Source organism: Triticum urartu, chromosome 1A, assembly GCF_056163025.1.
Source record: "Triticum urartu cultivar PI428250 chromosome 1A, HENAU_Tu73, whole genome shotgun sequence".
NCBI lineage: Eukaryota > Viridiplantae > Streptophyta > Magnoliopsida > Poales > Poaceae > Triticum > Triticum urartu.
In genome coordinates, this window is record NC_141873.1 from 38,701,887 (window position 1) to 38,720,234 (window position 18,348).

Here is an 18,348-nt window from a genome sequence, read left to right on the forward strand (position 1 = left end):
AGGTTGTCTTCAACATGCCCAACGAAGACCACTTTGAGATTGCTTCTCTTAAAGACGGTCACATGGAATTCACCAAAATGTGAATCATAACCGGCACGAGCCAATTGAATAGTAGAAAGTAAGTTGTAGTGAAGGGATTGGACAAGCATGACATTTGAAAGAGATGAATCATTAGAGATTACCACCTTGCCCAAACCCAATACCTTGCCCTTGCTATTGTCACCGAAGGAGATGTTCGAAGAGGCCTTGAGTGAATCAACGAACTCCACAAGCATCTCCCTTTCTCCGGTCATATGATTGGTGCATCCACTGTCGATCACCCATTGAGTTCCACCGGAGACATAGTCCTACAATAATCAAGCTTTGGTTATAGGTACCCATTTTGCAATGGGTCCTAGTGAGTTAGCAACGAGGGTCTTGGGAACCCAAATAGTCCAAGCATAATCATCATAGTTAGTTCCAACAAATTTTGCAAAGGTATAGCCATCATCTCCTCTCATGAGAACATATGATGGATTGTTCTTGCCGGCAAAATTCTTGGGAATGGCCTTGTCCCTAATTACCTTTCCATTCCCAACACCCTTCATTTCCTTCTCCTTCTCCTTGTGCCCTTCTTTCACAAACACTACCTTTTGGGGAGGGGAAGGAGTCGGACCGATCTTCTTGTTGCTCTTCTTCTTATTTTTGTTACCACTCTTAGATGCGGGATTAAACCCAACTCCCTCCTTGGCAACACACTCCTTTTGGTTGCTCAAGAGATCGTTTAGGTTTTTCTCCCCTTGGATGCATGATACAAGCCCTTTCTCAATTTGAGCTTTCAACTTCTTATTTTCCTCTTGAAGGGAGGTGCAATCATGAGCAAAGTTAGCCGTACAAGCATCATCATTTAAATCTATATGAGGTACAGAAGTGAGAGCCTTAATGGTTGTATCTTTTAGTTGAGCATAAGACTCGGTGAGGGCAATGAGGTCACCTTTGACAACCTTGGAACTAATCACAAGGAACTCATGCTCCTCAACAAGTCTTGTATGGTCAACTAGAAGCTTTTCAACTCTAACTTTAAGAGCATCTTTATTCTCAAGAGCAAGTTGCAAAGCATCATTGGTTTTAACAAAGCTAATTTGATGAGAAGATAAGGCTTCCTCAAGTGATGCTCTCATGACACTCTCTTCACTAAGTTCGTGCTCGAGGAGATCAAATCTCTCTTTTTCCTCTATAAGGAGGTTCTCAACATTCTCCATAAAGTCATCGCGTTCGGCAAGTGACTTAAGGAGATCGCCAAAATGAGCACGAGGTTCACCATGAAGAGTTTTCATGAAAGCCATTAAGGATTCCTCATCATTATCCACACCCTCCTCACACTCATCCTCCACTATCTCACATGAGATATTGGGAGTGTAGGTGTCGGGTTTCTTGGGTTTGGACTTTGTTTTTACCTCTTTAGCCATGAGGCACCGATGAGTGAATGGCTTGTCCTCGTTTGGAGAGTCGAAGAGGATGGTGGTGGAGGAGGAGGTAGTGGCATGCATGGCAAAGGCGGCCGTGCCCACTTGATCATCATCACCGTCATCTTCATCTCCACACATGTATTCTTCATGAACAAGAGCCTTGTCATCCTTCCTCTTTGCAAACTTGGTGAACTTCTTCTTCTTAAGCACAAGCTTCTCGGACTTGTCTTCACGTCTCTCGTATGGACAATCGTGAACAAAGTGTCTTGGGCTATCACAATTATAGCATTTCCTTCGTCCAAACGATCTTCCTTGAAGATTTCTTCCTTTGTTTGCCATGGTCCCAGAGTAATTCTTGACTAAGAGAGCCAAGTCTTCTGCAAAATCATTTGCTGGGCACGAGGTATCATTATCCTCCTCACATATCTCTTCACTCACTTCTTCCTCCCTTGAGGATTGGCTCATCACTTTCTTGGCCTTCAAGGCAAGATTGGAGTTCTTGGTTGCTTGAGCTATTGCAAATGTTTTCTTGGACTTGGTTTCCAAAAGAACATGGGTAGAGAAGGTGGAAACAACTTGAGCCGAAGTCAACTTGTGATAGTCCGGACGTTGATGAACCATCATGACCATGGTATGTTCCGTGAGAACCATAGCATCTATGAACTTGTCCTTGATGAAATCATCATTTTCCCAAGTGCACCCAAAGGTTCTCAAGTTGAGCACAAGGGACTTCAACCTTCGGTAAACCTCTTCTGCGGACTCACCCTCATTCCTCACAAAGAGATTGACTTCTTGTTTGAGCAAGACCAACCGAGATCTTCGAATTGCTTCATCTCCTTCAAGAGGCTCCTCAAGGCAATCCCAAATTTCCTTTGCGGTTTTGAGAAGAGCAATGGAATCACTATAGTCTTCAGTCACAGCGTTGCGAAGCATGTTGTGCGCGGTAGCATTGAGTTGATCGTCAACCGCTTCCCTTGGAGTGAGATTCATTGGGTCCTTGGGGTTGAATCCATTGACCACAATCCACCACAATTGAGTTGAAGCACTGCGCATGTGAGACTCCATATCTAGCTTCCACTTAGCAAATGCATTAGCTTTCAAAGGGGGCGGAGGCCCAACAGGATTAATGCGGGGATGTTGCAAGGGTTGAGGAGAGTAAAAGTGTTCCATGGCATTGTACTGGGGAACTTGAGTACGAGCCGGAGAAGCAAGAGGTTCCCTCGAGTCATCCGCATCATGAACCTCATTTGGATTAAATGAGTTTGATGCCGATGTTGACGGCTTTAAGCGAGCATCAATTTCCTCCTTGACCGAGGCCCGAACCTCTTTCAACATAGAGACTTTGAGGTCCGTAAACATTGAAAGAAGATCGGCCGTGGTCAAGGGGACATTCGGGTTCGTAGGAGTGGCGGGAGCAACGACAGGAGCACCAAGTGTCTCGGTCGCGGCGGGGGGTTGGTTTTAACCATCCCCCGCAACGGGTAGGCCACCTCCCTCATTCCCTAGATCGACCATATCCTCTAAGGTTGTAAAACCTTATATTAGAGCACGAGGCTCTGATACCAATTGAAAGGATCGATACGGTCGACTAGAGGGGGGGGGGGTGAATAGGAGACTACAAATTTTAATCTTTCTTGTAGCTTTTAAGGCTTAGCGGATAAAAGAGTTCACTAGATATGCAACTAGGTGAATGCAACCTATATTACAAGCAAGCTCCAAGATAGATATGTTAGGCAACAAACTACTTAGCAAGCCAACAAGCATACAACAACAAATAAAGGTGCGGGAAAGGATTAACCACAAGTGAGACGAGGACACGGATTTTAACCCGAAGTTCACTCTTCCTTTGGGAAGAGCTAATCTCCGTTTGGAGCGGTGCCGGAGTCAAAGCTTGCGGAACGCCACCAAAGGCTCCGTATTCTCCTTCGAGTCACCCCCAACGGATGAGCCTCGAAACACTCGGGGTTGGTCTTGAAGGCGACCACCACACCTTTACAAACTTCTCCGGAGCACACCACAAGCAAGGAAGCTTCCGGAGGAACCTCTAACCGCCTAGGAGCCCAAGCTCCAAGAGTAACAAGTCAATGGCGAAGAAAAGTTGCGGGGAACGTGATTTGGTTTGGTCAAGTTGTAGATCGGGTCTTGCTCTCCCAATCCCCAAAGTTTCAACAAGTTTGGGTGGAGGGATTGAGAGTATTGAGCAAAATGGGGTGTGGCAATGGTGGAGCTCAACAAGACATTAGGGTTAGAGGTTGGAGGTGGAAGAAGGGCCTTTAAATAGTGTTCATGGGCTGGTGGGGATTTCTGCCCGTTGGACCCCGTGCGCACGGGCTAAGTCAGCCCCCTGCGCACGGGGTACTCAGAGACAAACACACCACCCCGTGCGCACGGGGGTCAAAAGACCCCGTGCGCACGGGGTACTCAGAGAGTTTACATAGGACCCCATGCGCACGGGGTACCCAGAGAGTTACGCAGCGCATGGGGTACCCAGTAACTTTCCGTTGCAACTTTCTGAGTACCACAACGCACACACTAGGTTCTTTTTAGGTGGTCGGAGTGGGAAGGGTAAGAGAGTAAGGCTCGGCAAAGGCATTCCCACACGACACTTATCCACACAAACCCCTCTTAATAGTGCGGTCTTTCCTACGACTCGAAGCAAACCAAAAGTAAACCTTCGAAGCGTCGAAAGACCACGCCTTTGTCCTTTTTGAAATGGGGGGGTCGCACATCTCCATCGCGGGCACTTAGAACCAATAATCTGAGATAAACTTTAGCAAGCGATATTAGTTCAACTAACCACGTTGTCATCACACCAAAACATAGCATAAGTGCCATTAGCACTTTCAGCTTCAGCAAGTTGTGTTGGAGACGGATTGTCAGGAGATCCAGCGGCTCTGGGATGTACCTCAGAGATCGACGTGTTTTCATCTGATTACGGAGATGAAGGAGATGTCTACTTCGTTTCAGGGATTTAGGCTACGGTTTGCGTGTCGTCGGACTAATGTGGCGGCACACCGTCTAGCTAGGCACTCTTTAAAACTTTCTGTGTTTATGCATTTGTATGATACAATCCCTAGGTGGCGGACTGATTGTTTGCAATCAGACATGCTAGCGCCTAATGAATAAAGAGCCGAAGGGCGTTTTAGCTTCAGAAAAAGATTAACATGCTGCGGCTTACAACCATTTCATCAAACAAAAGCTTGAAGTCTCGATGCCAGACAGGATCAGAGCACAGAAGGCAGCAGTGCCAAAAAGGAATGGAGAATGTCTCACCGCCGGCTTGTCTGGGCGCGGTGCGGACGACGAGGAAGAGGTGACCATGCGATGGTGTTGGCAGGAGCATTTTTTATTTGAAAAGGAGAATGTACCCTGGCCTCTGCATCTGGGCGATGCATGCATCCATTTTATTAATTACTCACAAAGACCTTATAAAGTAATACATCAGTATGTCTGAAGCCATCATCTTGGCAACACCTATTGCTACTCCTATGATCCTATCCCTTTGATGAAGGGGTACCAAATGTCCGAGCTTAATACCAAAGAGACATCGCACCAAAGCCTAACATCTAAAGCCGGATGCCCCGGCACTTCACAGTAGGCACCACATGCACACAATGCAAGGCCCGTCACCACTGTCTCCCATTGATCCATCTTCAGGGCAGAAACTGACGCATCGACCGTGCCAGGCCTCTCTGCCATCGACGCCACCACGGCGACAGACAGCGTCATCTTCCTGCGCGAGTCCATTGCCGCACATCGGACACCGAATCTCCAGAGCGCCACGCCGTCGAGATCCATTGCCATCAATGTGTAGGAGGAAGCACGACTCCACCAAAGATGTCGTCCACTGGTCCCTCGAGCCCAAGGGGTAAACGACATGAGAGCGCCGCCGTCTTCCGATCTAGGGTTTCCCCTAGAGGTAGCAAATAGTGGTCTAGAATTTCTCCACGACGATGCCTTCAACAAGGGAACAACACCGCAGAGCGCCGCCATCGCCAACCTTGGCATCTAGCCGAGAGTAGGTTTTCACCCAGATCTGTTCCAAGAACTCCATCCAGCTTCTTGTGCATGGATCACCGCCTTCTCTGTCGGGGACTGGACCACAAGGATACAGCGCCTAACTGGCCGCGGCACCACCATGGTGCCAAAGCAGACGGCTTTTTCAGGCCCACCACGCCAACCTGCCACCATGTACTAGATTCGTCGGCCCGCCAAAGTCCATATGGGCCCGGTGAGATCCGAGACTCCGGCTGCCGCCACAGGGGCGCCTCCGCCGCGGGAAAGCCGCGCTGCCGCTGTCGGCGCCGCCACATCCATCGTCGGGATCCCGTGGCACCGCGCCGCCGAATCACCGTACACCATGTCGGCAGGAGCATGGGCACGGCCGGTTAGTGAGAGCGCATCGCCGCGGACCTCAATGATATGTGATGGTCAGATGCGGCAGGCTGTGGCACTCAAGCATCCCTGGATGAAATTTCAGCTGTGTTGACATGCTGCCCAGTGTTGATCCCCTTTACGAGGTCTCTCATTCCCACCTCCTGTACATTTTCTTTGTTCTCAAACTCTTTTTGCTCATGACCAGATTATTAGAGGGGGATGATAAACCTTGATGACACTCATGGTCATGGATGCAAGACATATCACATCGAGAATTTTTTTTGGTGCCTGGGCACACTACTTCAGAATGGCTTATAACTGACACTGAACCACTCGCAGGTTGATGAAAACCACCAGTGGTATGTCTCAAGTGAGGCATCACCGGCAGTGTGTCATATGTGCAACGTCTCAGACGTCTGGCCTTTTATTTGTCCGCTAGTGTTGAAGAAAACATTTTGGACCCCACTTGCACGTCCATATCCACCACCTAGCCACCGTGCAGCACTCATGCGATTCTCATTAATGTCTTGCATGGTTATACTGAAGGAACCTTCATAGTTTTCATCTAGAGAACATTGCAAATTTCAGAATAAGTAAAAGGGACATAAAAGGGGAAGGAAATGAAAGCCAAACAACACCTAATCTACATATGCAAACTATTTGAGCTTGGGGTTTTCCCTAACTCATTTATGAGTCCTATTGTGCCTAAGGGATCTCTCAAACTTACAAAGCTCAGTGAGACACCTCAACCAGCTTCATCTTCTTATTCTAAAAAAAACAGCTTCATCTTCTACGAGAAGTTCTATGGTTCTCTGGTACTCAGCATCGACTCAGCGTTCTCTGGTACCCCGATTGCTAAGGAGTACTAGTTAAATCTAGCCCATGATATAGTGGTATATTAGATCATTAGCTTTCTTGTCCTTTGTCCCAGAAACCGTGCAACATTACAAACATATGTGTATGAAACTTTGTAAAAAAAGATATCATTACTGGGAAACCCCTATAGGTAGACTAATAACAACAGCGCAGGGTAATTATCAACCACTATTAGTAAATAGTAGTAGCGCGGACTAGAATCACACACTACTGGTATAGTTTAATAGTAGCACAGGCGGGTGCACAACGCACTGCTGCTAAAGGGGCCCCACGGTACCCCCCGAGTCAAGCCATAGTAGCAGTGCCTGGTACAAAGCCTGTGCTACAACTAAACTGTTAGCAACAGCGAGTGGTCCATACGCCTCGCTGGTACTATGGTCAAACGGAGCTATCAGGTGGACCCCACTTAGCAGCGGCGTAGTTCATAATGCCCGTGCTATAGCTACTGCACTTAGCAGTAGTGTGGGCCCTTGCCCCGCACTGCTGCTAACGTGAACTTATCCTCCCTCCACCCCATTCTCTCTCTCTCTCTCTCACCGTCATGACCGTCCTCCTCGCGTCGTCGCCGCTGTCGCTGCATTGCCGCCGTCGCCCAAGCCCCGACGCCCCTGCGTCGTCGTCGCCCGAGTCCCGACGTCGACGCGGCGCCCACACTCTACGCTGACCTCCTCCACGCCTCGGCCGTGCCTCGGCCGCTCCGACCTCCTCCTCCTCCTCCACGCCTCCGCCGACGCCCAAGGTGACCATGCCTACACCACCCCCTTGAATCTCCTCCCCTCTCCTTAAGTTTGCTTAGGGTCCGTTCTCTTCATTTTTGCCTGCGTGCTACCAGATTTTGCTAGGGTCGTTATTGAAAGATCCAGAATTTGAGCAAAATCAATCCTAATTTGAAAATTAGGGTTCATCCAAAATTGGGGAATCAATTTTAATTAACCAAACATAACTGTAAGCTTTAATTCTTAATAGAGGATTGTAACTGAAACTATATAAAATTCAGTTAAGATAATGTCAAAAAAATCCAGGTAAGCCAAATGTAAAAAAAAATCACTTAAGAGTCTGTCGAAACAGTTAAGACAATGTCAAAAAATTCAGTTAACTTGCTGTCAATTTTTTTAGTCAAATGTTAATAAATGTCCTGTACTTGTTAATCTTAACGAGCTATTCAGAATTTGCAGCAAGTGTATGTGAGGATCATGGTATATTTTCAAATATATTTCAGCAATCGAACTCGAAGTTATATTGTGAAATATATATATATATATAGAATAAATTAGGTAAAAATAATTTATATACTAGCAGCAATCATTTTCAACTATATATAATAGACAGTAGGTAAAACAATTAGGGCATTTTTCTATGGTTCAACAAGTAGACAGTAGGAATCAAATTGTAGACAGTAGAAATTTTATTAGGAATCAAATTTGAATATTCTCATAGGTTGCTATTAACTAGCCATTTGGAGATTTGGATAGCTTATCAAGCATAGGTCACATAGTTATTTTTTTGTGTGCAGGGAAGATCACTGACGTGCCGCTCGACGACACCCGCATCCTCGGCATCCATCTAATGAGCATCCCACCCCACACTATCTGTATGGATAGTGACAATTTTCAGAATCGTTTGGAAGATCTTATACTGCTCTCGATGGCCACTTTGTATCATCATATCATTTGTATCAGGTGTGTGATGTCAAAGCAAGTGGCCACTTTGTATCTTCGCAGCGAAACCGATCCGAGTGGCCTATGTTTTGACAGAATCTTGATTCATTTCCGTTCCGGCAAATTTCAGGCGCTCGATATGTCCTTTTCTTAGCAAAGGTCATGCCAAAAAAATTCGTGAATTTTGACATGACATGTGCTAGAATGTAGGACATATCAAGTGCCCGTGATTTACCGGAACCAGAATTAAACGACATTCTGGCAAAACATAGTCCATTTTTTATGTCATTACTCGACATATGTAATGTTAATTCACAGATGCTTAGGGTTGATTTTGAGTCTGTTGGGGCTCCTTGTGTGACTTTCTGACTTTCTGTCTGTTCTTGAAGGAATGACCCCGATTGTTGTCGTGGGGGTCGTTGTCCTCTTCTTCTCATGATATACCTTTGTAATGAACGAGAGAGGGGGGAAGCGACCATCACCAATTGTCGCAATATCAGAGAGGGAGTGCCACCATATACACCATGAGAGATGAGACTTTAAGACTCGACAGACCGAAAGTCAACCCGTGCTGAATAGTGTTCTGTGTTGAGTTACTGCTATTTTCCGTCGATTGGTAATTATTGAATTATGAACACAGGAAATGACTGACGATGATCGGATCCCCGAGTGCGATTACTGCACCGATGACGGTGGTATGTGCGACAGGCCTCACATGGATAACGATAGGTGCTTCACCCTCACGCTGAAGGAGAACTTCGAAGTGTTTACGATATGTAACGACAGCAGGTATCTTTTTCATAATTAAGCATGACTTGTGTTTTTTTACTTTCATGTTTAGTCTTTATTTTTTTACAATTCAGATAGTGCATCCCCTGCTATGCAAGATCGTATGTCTTGGAGAAGCTCGAATTTGAAGATAAGGAGAGTACGGAGACGAAGAAAGCTGACCTTAAGACCAAACATGGTTTCGTTTTTGAGGTTAAGCTCTACAATGCAGTGTGCGCCCAGTCTGAAAGGAATAATTACTTGAGTACAGTCTAAGTTACTTGGCAGGTCTGTTCTCAACAAAAGTCGAAATGGAGGTGGCCGCAGTTCTAGATGTCAAAGATTGCTAATGTAACACTGGCGTCATACGCTTCCTCCTGCAATTGAAGGTGAGGTGCCACCATTCCCCCAGTCCCGCCTCTGGTGCATGCAGAGCATCAGTCACTTCCATGGCATCGGATAAGACTACTTCCGTCAATGCCCCTAGCAACGTGTTGCAGGCTTCACCACGACCTTCCTCCAGAAAGAGGAATTAGATAAAGACATGACAACCATTACGACAAAAAGCTTGTGAGAGCGCGTCATCGCAAACCTCGTGACCACATGGTTGTCCATGGTGGCATGGTGGTGTGGCGAGCGAAGCATCTCCACATGTATTACTATCTCTTGACTAGCTACCGACCCTTAATTCCCTTCGCTTCATGATGTCTCCCGTTCTCACCTCCTTTTTCATTTTACTTTCTTCTCGTAACACATTGTTGTCAGTCACCGTATCAAATTAAGTGATGAATTTCGATGGGTCTCAATGGTGAAGAAAACACATTTGACGACAGGCCAATCGTGTGTATGAATTGGAATTTTCTTGCATTGTTTCTACCTGCAACCGGTAATGCAGAGGAAAGTGCTAAATTGACTGGTGAACCATGGAGAGAGGCACACTGCATCAGAGTGATATAAAAAATGTTAGCTGTGGAAGGTGCGGTGGTTGTGCGCATCTATTTGACATAAATTTCATGTGAGTTTTCTAAATATGTTGATATGACAGACCAAATTGCCATGACATTCAAGAACACATAGTGGAGTTGTAAAATACTCAGATCTAGATTAGAGATAGTGAGCCCTTCTAAGTTGTGAGTGGGCTTAATCAGATTGACCCACAGCCAGGCCGAAGCTCATGAGTGACAAAGTCTAGTATCCTCATCACCATGAACACACACATTCACCTTGTCGCCTTGTCGAGCTTCCACAACGACCGAGTGGATCAAAGGTTGAATATTTCTCATCACTAAGGCCCAAAACATAATTTTTAATTCTACGAAAGGTTTACCATCCTGAATAAAACAAAGAAATACCCAAGTAAATTTGGTACAGTGATTTCTCCTCGGGTGCTAAGTTTCTTCCTCAAAAGCGTTACTGTAAAGCTAGACCTAGAAGCCGCATCTGCAGTTCTTGTATATATGCACCCTGCCCACCTAACTAGACTCACAAAACCATTTGAAATTTCACATTTATCTTCATATATGAAGGTGATAGTTTTCGGGGTGAATGTTGTCACTTAGAAGTGATCGGTGCAGCCTATGTAAAGTTTAGTATGGCAATATCTTAATGAGAACACATTCAATTTGTGCGCTCCAGAGTCAAAGTAAGCAGAAACAGAGTGGTGAAATATTTGGGAGTTTGGCTTCTGGGAAGAAGATCACTTCGAAGCTATGAGCATTCATAGAATGTCAATCGAATAAGCTCACATTTGTTTATCTTACATTCCCGCAACACATTATAACATGAAGTACAATACTCACATGCGGGAACCATGACAAACTCCTCACCAGGAACCATGCATCCCCGCCCCACGGAAATAGCACAACGCAGGGGCGATTCTATGTGTAAGCTGTGGCGTTAACTGACCCCATATCTTGTATATTCAAAGCTTAGTTTTATTCATATTTGTGCAAAAAAAATGGGACATTTCAGAGAGGTTAGTGCACTTGAACCTACGTTTTTGTTGTTGGCACTGCCTCTGGCACAACGGTGTCATATGGCATCCGCGTCCCCGCTTTCCTCTTCTGCTATCTCACCTACCATAAGTGGCTTCATTGACAATTGTCCAACACATCCGTCATCTTCCTAAGTTTCATGGAGCGAGGGGCTCAACAGATATTCCTAAGGACTTTAATAAGCACATGACAACTTCGAACATTTTCAACGGCAAGTTTAGTAACATGAGGATAGAAACTTTAGTTGACAAGCATGGCAACTTTCGTTCTTAAGTTTTATTTTGACAAAAACTTGTCGTGTGTCACTGGAAATTGCCATCCTTGAGTAACTGGAATAGCCATAAAAATGTTAGGGTCAGAATGCCACGAATCTGGTGTGTGGGACTTATCATTTGAGATCCCTAAAGGTGTGAGCTGGACGTGGAAGGAGCGGCATATGGCGATATTGCCTTTTGTATGTCCACTTGGTCAGAGCGCGTCACAGCAGACATCGTGCCCACGTGGTAGTCAGAGGCGACATGTTGTGGCACTGACGCATCCCAGCATGAAGTGTTGGATCTTACATGATGCCCAGCATTGATTCCCATCCTGAGGCCTCCGATTCTCACATACTGTACATTTTCTTTCTTCTTGGATTCTTCTTGCACTCTTCTATTCTTGCAATCTTCTATCTAGCAACCAGAGTATTGGAGGAAGGTGATGAACCTCGATGACTCTCAAGCATGAGGGACATACGTACACTAGATCGTCAACACGCCTACCTCACCGAGGCAAGATGTACTCACGTACGTACCTCGTCGTGAAAGAATTTTATGCAGTACAAAAGAACCACTTACAACTGACACCCCACGGCTGGCAGGTTTGATGAAAACCAATAGTGATAGCTGCCACAGCCTATCGCTAATAAGCAGTGTTGATATGCACACCATATCAGGTGAGGCTTTTTATAAGTCCGCTAGTGTTGAATAAAACATTCCAGGCAGACCCCCACCTATACGTCCTTATTTACCACCTAGCCACCATGCAGCCCTCAAGCGAACTTCTTGAGACTGGATTTTCTACTCTCGGGTGTACTACACCCAAGTTAGCAAAAAAGTTGAAAAAAGTTCATCAAACAAAATCCAAAAAAATCTGAAATTTTGCTACGTCAAACTTTATCATATGTTTGAGGTTCTTGCCAAGTTTCATCGAAAAATAACATCCAAGGAGCTCTCACAAAAAAAAAATCGTTGCTGAAAGTTTTGTGCACTGTTTGAGCAGTAATTTTGTTATTTTTGGTGAGAGCTCCTCAGATGTTATTTTTAGGTGAAATTTTGCAAGAACCTCACACATCTGATAATGTTTCATGTCCCAAAATTTCAGATTTTTTGGGCAATGTTTGATCACATTTTTTTAATATTTTGCTAACTCGGGTGTAGTACACCCGAGAGTAGCCACTACTTTCCGAACTTCTTAATGTCTTGTAGAGTTGCATTCAAGAAAACGTTGGCAAACTCCATAATCTTCACCTAGAAAACATTATAAATTTCAGGACAAGTACAAAGGGAAATAAAAACGGAAGCAAAAGTAAAGTCAAACAACACCCGGTCTGCATTAGCAAGGAAATGATTTCCAAAACTGAGTTAGCATGTAAGAGATACTCAAACTACTTCACAGCACCCCGCGAGCTGCACCTGGGCAGGAGGCACGGGTACAAATGAAACAACGAGAGCCCGGACTCTGGACACGGACAAATCCTGTGAACTCCAGAATAATCTTGCATCGGGAGGGGAGCGGGGAAGTGTGCAGGAAGGGCACTCACTGGCACCGTTACGAACACCTTCATCCAAGCTGTCGCCGCCGCCATCAGTCTATCACACGAGTAGCAAGCGGAGGGAGAATAGTCGTGCAGTGCTACTGATTAGGGGATAGATTAGTGCAATACTAGAATGGAAAGGAGGAACCGAGGAAGTCGATGACTACTAGTAGTTGAGCAGTAGTGTGAGTGGACTTGGGAGCTATGGCAAGAAATGTGAACAGCAAACCACCTCTATAAAGGAAAATATTGCTTTCTTTCCTTACATTTCAGCATGTGCAAATTTTTCCTTATAAAAATCGCAATACAGGACGTAGACACGTAGACGCAAAGCAATCCCCAAAAGTCGAAGACATGGATAGCTCCTGAGTTGCTACTAGACCCCGTTTTCTTGGTTCTTCTGAGGTTGTTAAATCAGACCATCATACGGTTCAGCACCCATCTTCGTTGCAGACTAAGCATAATGTTCTGTTAATGCTAAGTTATCTCTTCCTAACGTCTCCTATCCTCATGCTAAAAACATTTGACCATTTCTTCTTTTGATTTTTGCTAACGGCGTGTGCATCAGGGGTATTTAGCCTTGGTGACTGCGACGTATTCAACCAGTAGTGCCATATATATTGTTGGCCGTGTAGAGTGGTTGTTCACAACATTTATCTCCTATTAATTTCATGATATATTTATTACTCGGAAATGGATGGATAAATGGATGAAATGGCATAAAGGAGGGAAACAGCTATCGCACGTGTAGCACAGGCAGATTAAGTGATGGGCCAAAAAATTGTTCATTTACCTGCTTGGCTTGTGGACTCATCCTTTTTTTTCTTAAGAGGATGCACTATAAAACATTGGTGGTACAAAATCAGTGATCTTGTTAGTTTAGCACCTCCTTAATTCACCGAATTTAAAAAGCGTAGAATTGTAGTGTCATGCAACACTGGTATCCCACATGATGTATCGTGTGCGGAAGTTTTGTTTGGTTTAATCCAGTGAAAAGTAATTATTTCAAATAGGTTTAAGTCCTTGAAATATCTCTTACGAATATAGAGTAGAAGATTTTTTTAATGAAAATTCATATGAGACTCAATGCTATAAGCTAAACAACTCACCTAGAAGTTCATAATTAGTTCATGTCCTCCAAAATGTCTGAAGAATCCTATGAATCAAACTATGAGAGGCCATGGTTTGACTCTTCTTTATTCTAGCATATATATTTCTTTTATCTTTTCAGATAAAATAGTATTGTGTGTCCACCTATTTCTATTAACAGAAACCAATAATAGAGTTTGGTCAGTACAATTCATCAGTTACAACTCAAACAAGCAGAACACCGACAAACTACATTGTCAAAAAACGATTTAAATGGCGTGGTACTTAAATCATTTTTTCGATGAAGGGGAGGTTTTATTGACTCAAAATGCAAAATCAAGTGGATACAAACACAATAAGCATGCAGAGGACCTTTGATCGACTAGGAAGCACACATCCAACACCAATGCATATAAAAAGAATCATGCAGAAAAATAGCAAAGTTATGCAAAACCAAAGCTATGCTTAGATGCAGGAAAAAAATGAACAGAAAAATCTCTGAAGCAATCAGAACAATGATATATCAACTAAAACAATGGGCGGCCTCTAGGCGCCATCCGGATGCCATGCAGCGGAACAACATCCGCCTAGTCAGCCGTTGCATGCACGCCATCTCAGCCATCCGTTCAAGCTCCCACATCCACGAGCCCATGACTCAGTCGTCATCTTTCTCTACTTGTGCAACAAACAACACTACAACATCCCAGCGGCACCAGATCGAAGCTTTGTCGGAGCCTCCCCGGAGTGTCGCCGCCTGGTTTGCAGCATCGGCCTTGCAGCACGGCGGCACCGTCGTACCACTGCCTCACAACACGCTGCCGGTTGTCGCAGGCTCGTAGCATCGGCTTGAAGCACGGCGGCGCTGTCACAGCACATCATCGATCATCGCGGCACCGCTCGTAGCACGACGTCTGGTCGCAACATCACCGGAGTATCCTGAGCCGCCGTGCTGTTTGTTGAGTCGCCGTCCCAGCACTAGTTCGCAACACGGCGGCTCCGTCACAGCATCGTCGGAGCAGCCCGAGCCGTCGTTGCAGCACTAGCTCACAACATGGTGTCGTCATCTCAAACATCGCCATCACTGCCAAAGCCACCATCACAGCATCCATCACGCAGTTGAGCCCCGCCGTCGCCGCATTGGTTTACGACTCGCCCGTGGCGTTGCAGCAACGTCGGACCAGCCTCATGCCACCACCGCAACAGTATCCTGGCTGCTTTGATGATTCAACAGTGACATGCTTTGACGACTGCGGTGATGCTACGAGGCATGTTACGACGACCGCGACGATGGCACGACGACATGCTTTGAAATGCGCGTGGTGTGCTTCAACGACCATGGCGATGCAGTGATGACATGCTTTGACTACTGCGGTGATGCTACGAGGCATGTTACAACGACCGCGACAATGGCACGACGACATGCTTTGAAACGCCCATGGTGTGCTTCGACGATTGTGGCGATGCAGTGATGCCATGCTTCGATGGCCGTGGTGATGGTACAATGCGTGTTGTGACGGTCGCAACGACCCCATGGTGACATGCTTTGAATACCCGTGGTGTGCTTCGACGATCGTGGCGATGCAGTGACGACATGCTTCGATGGCCGCGGCGATGCTATGATGCGTGTTGTGGCAGCCGCGACGACGGCACGGTGACATGCTTCGAATACCCGTGGTGTGCTTCGACGACTGATGAATGCTACGACGTCATGCTCTGAAGGTCAAGGACATGTTGCGGGATCGTGCTTCAGACAATCGTGGCGATGTTGCGATGTCGTGCTTCGACGACCTCGGCGATGCTGCTATGGAGGCCCGACTACTTCAATGGTTTTGAGATGGCATTCTTCGTGATCACGACAGTGTTGCGACGCCATTCTTCGACGGCCGTGACGATGTGGCAATGACGACGCCTGAAAATCATCCGACTGTTTGTAAGCATTTTCCAAAACAATGACCATCCACACCGATCATCTCTTTACATCACATACACAACGCGTCAGGTTCTCCGACATCAATGCCAATAGTATGGAAACGACACTCAATCGCCATCGTCACCAAATAAAAGCACCGATGATCATATCCTCTGTTTTACCCTTAAGATTATATCTAGGAAAATCCGAGCAATGCGTTAAACAAAATACAGATGAAAAAACACTACCATTGCTTGTGTCGGACCTAGGTTTTTTACCCGTAGCTCAAGAACGGGTACTGCGAAGCACCACCAAATGGTAGTCATAATGTATTGTCACAAACACTTTCTTTCAGCCCAACAGCTTTGCGTCTTGCATTGTTTTGACGTGAGTAGGCATGCAAGTGAAGACCATGCTTGCGCAAGAACGAAGTATGACAGGAGCTTGTTGCCCTCAAAGGCTCTGAGCGATGAAGGTTGGCGTCACACATGGGATAAAGGTTAATAATGGAGGAAGGCCACCGACACTGTCAAAATGATACACGTCTGCCTTTAGTGTTTTCTTCTAGGTGCTAATATCCTTGCTCAAAAGCTTGATACTAAAGCTTAATCAAGAAGAGTCATCTATAGATATTTTTACTTATGCCCCAAGAATAATCAGACTGGCGAAACCATTTCAAACCTTGGACTTGTTTTCATAACTGAGCATCTAAGTTTTTGAGAAAATGTTGGGGTTCAAACTTATGGGGAAACTCGTCCATTTGTGACTCCATATACATACTAGACACCATAGACTCTACTGCCTTCATGGTGAGTTGATCCTTGGGTCCGAGGATACCCAACTGTCGGACAAGGCAAAGAGTGACGAGCTGGGACATTGGTACCACCGCGATGGGGCGTGCAACCTAGCACACGGTGTTGGGCATCACATTCTTTTCCATAGTGGTGATGATCGACAGGTTTGGCATGGAAAACAATGGGGAGGATGATTAGGGAGATGTGAAGGGGCACAAGGGATCATCCGTTGCCACTGCATCGACGATTTGCATCTGAAGATGGCTAGTCTCAATCATGGTACTCTGAAGTACCCTGTTGGACTAAGTGTCTTCTTCCCGATGTCTCCAATCACAAGTACACTTCTCTTTATATTTTCTTCTCACAACAGGTGTATGAGAGAAAGAGAATTTACCTCAGTGTCTCTAGAATATACACCGAACAGAATGGATTGGTGGTCAACTGAGTTTCTATAATTTTTTGGGCCGATAAGTGGTATATAAGAGAACGGTGTTCGATGGCTCACCCTCCGTCCCCTAATGTAGGACGTTTTATGACACTACACTAGTGTCAAAAAAATGTGTTACATTATGAGATGGAGGGAGTAAATCCTTGGTGATATATAAGTTACCAATCGTGGATGGTGTGGTTTCTAAGAACATTTATCTCAGATCAACATCCCCAGAATTTTTTCACACTGTAAGACATTCATCATTAATTGTATGTGATGGGACGCAACAAGGGAAAATATAAAGAACGATATGGTTGTATTGTGTTGTACGAAGGATCGAATTAACTCTGAGCTTTAATAAAACAAAATAGCCATTTAGTTCTAGGATTCAAATTAATCAACAGCAACATGTTCAATAACAATTTTTGGTCTATTTACAAACTTGAGTTCTGCGACTTAAGTCTTGAGAAAAAAGACTATGGTGTTTGGATGTAATTTTTATCGAGATTCGTTCAGTGTGGATGTATATTTGTAGAGTTTTACATGAAAATGATTAGGAGCCAAATTACATATATGATACCGCTTAAATTTATTTTTTATAATGTTGACCAACTTTCATCAATTTCTTTGTTCGCAATGTTCATTTTTTTTGTAAAATTCACGCGTATATGGTGGTCCTTAGTTACTTCTTTTGCCAAATGTATAGCTCGAGCAATGTGACACCGATATTAAGTAAACGAACAATAGATATGGCACTAAATTACATGGTTGGGACAACTATAAAATTATATTTAATGCTTTTACCATCATTTTTCTTTCTCATTGCTACATATTCAGTGACACACAAGATTTTAACAGGACGAACGAGTGACATGTGTTCGCTGAATGGATACATATTTGACAAATATTCATGAATTTGAAAAAAAAATAGTAATCCCTCCGTGCCGGTGCATTAGTCATCTTAGGTAGTGCACCTTGACCAAGACAGGCGTGAAAACGGAAGAACATAATGTTTATTTGCTAATTAATACCATTGAATGTAATGAACTGACCACTGCCTGCCATGCTAGGTAGTTTCAAGTCATTGAAAGCATACATGTCACACATCTCTTATAGGTTGATTCCTATATGCATGTCAAAAAACGAGAAACAAGATAAAAGTTAATGTGCCGCGCCTAAGCGTTTTGGAATTATTTGATTTTCGTAATGT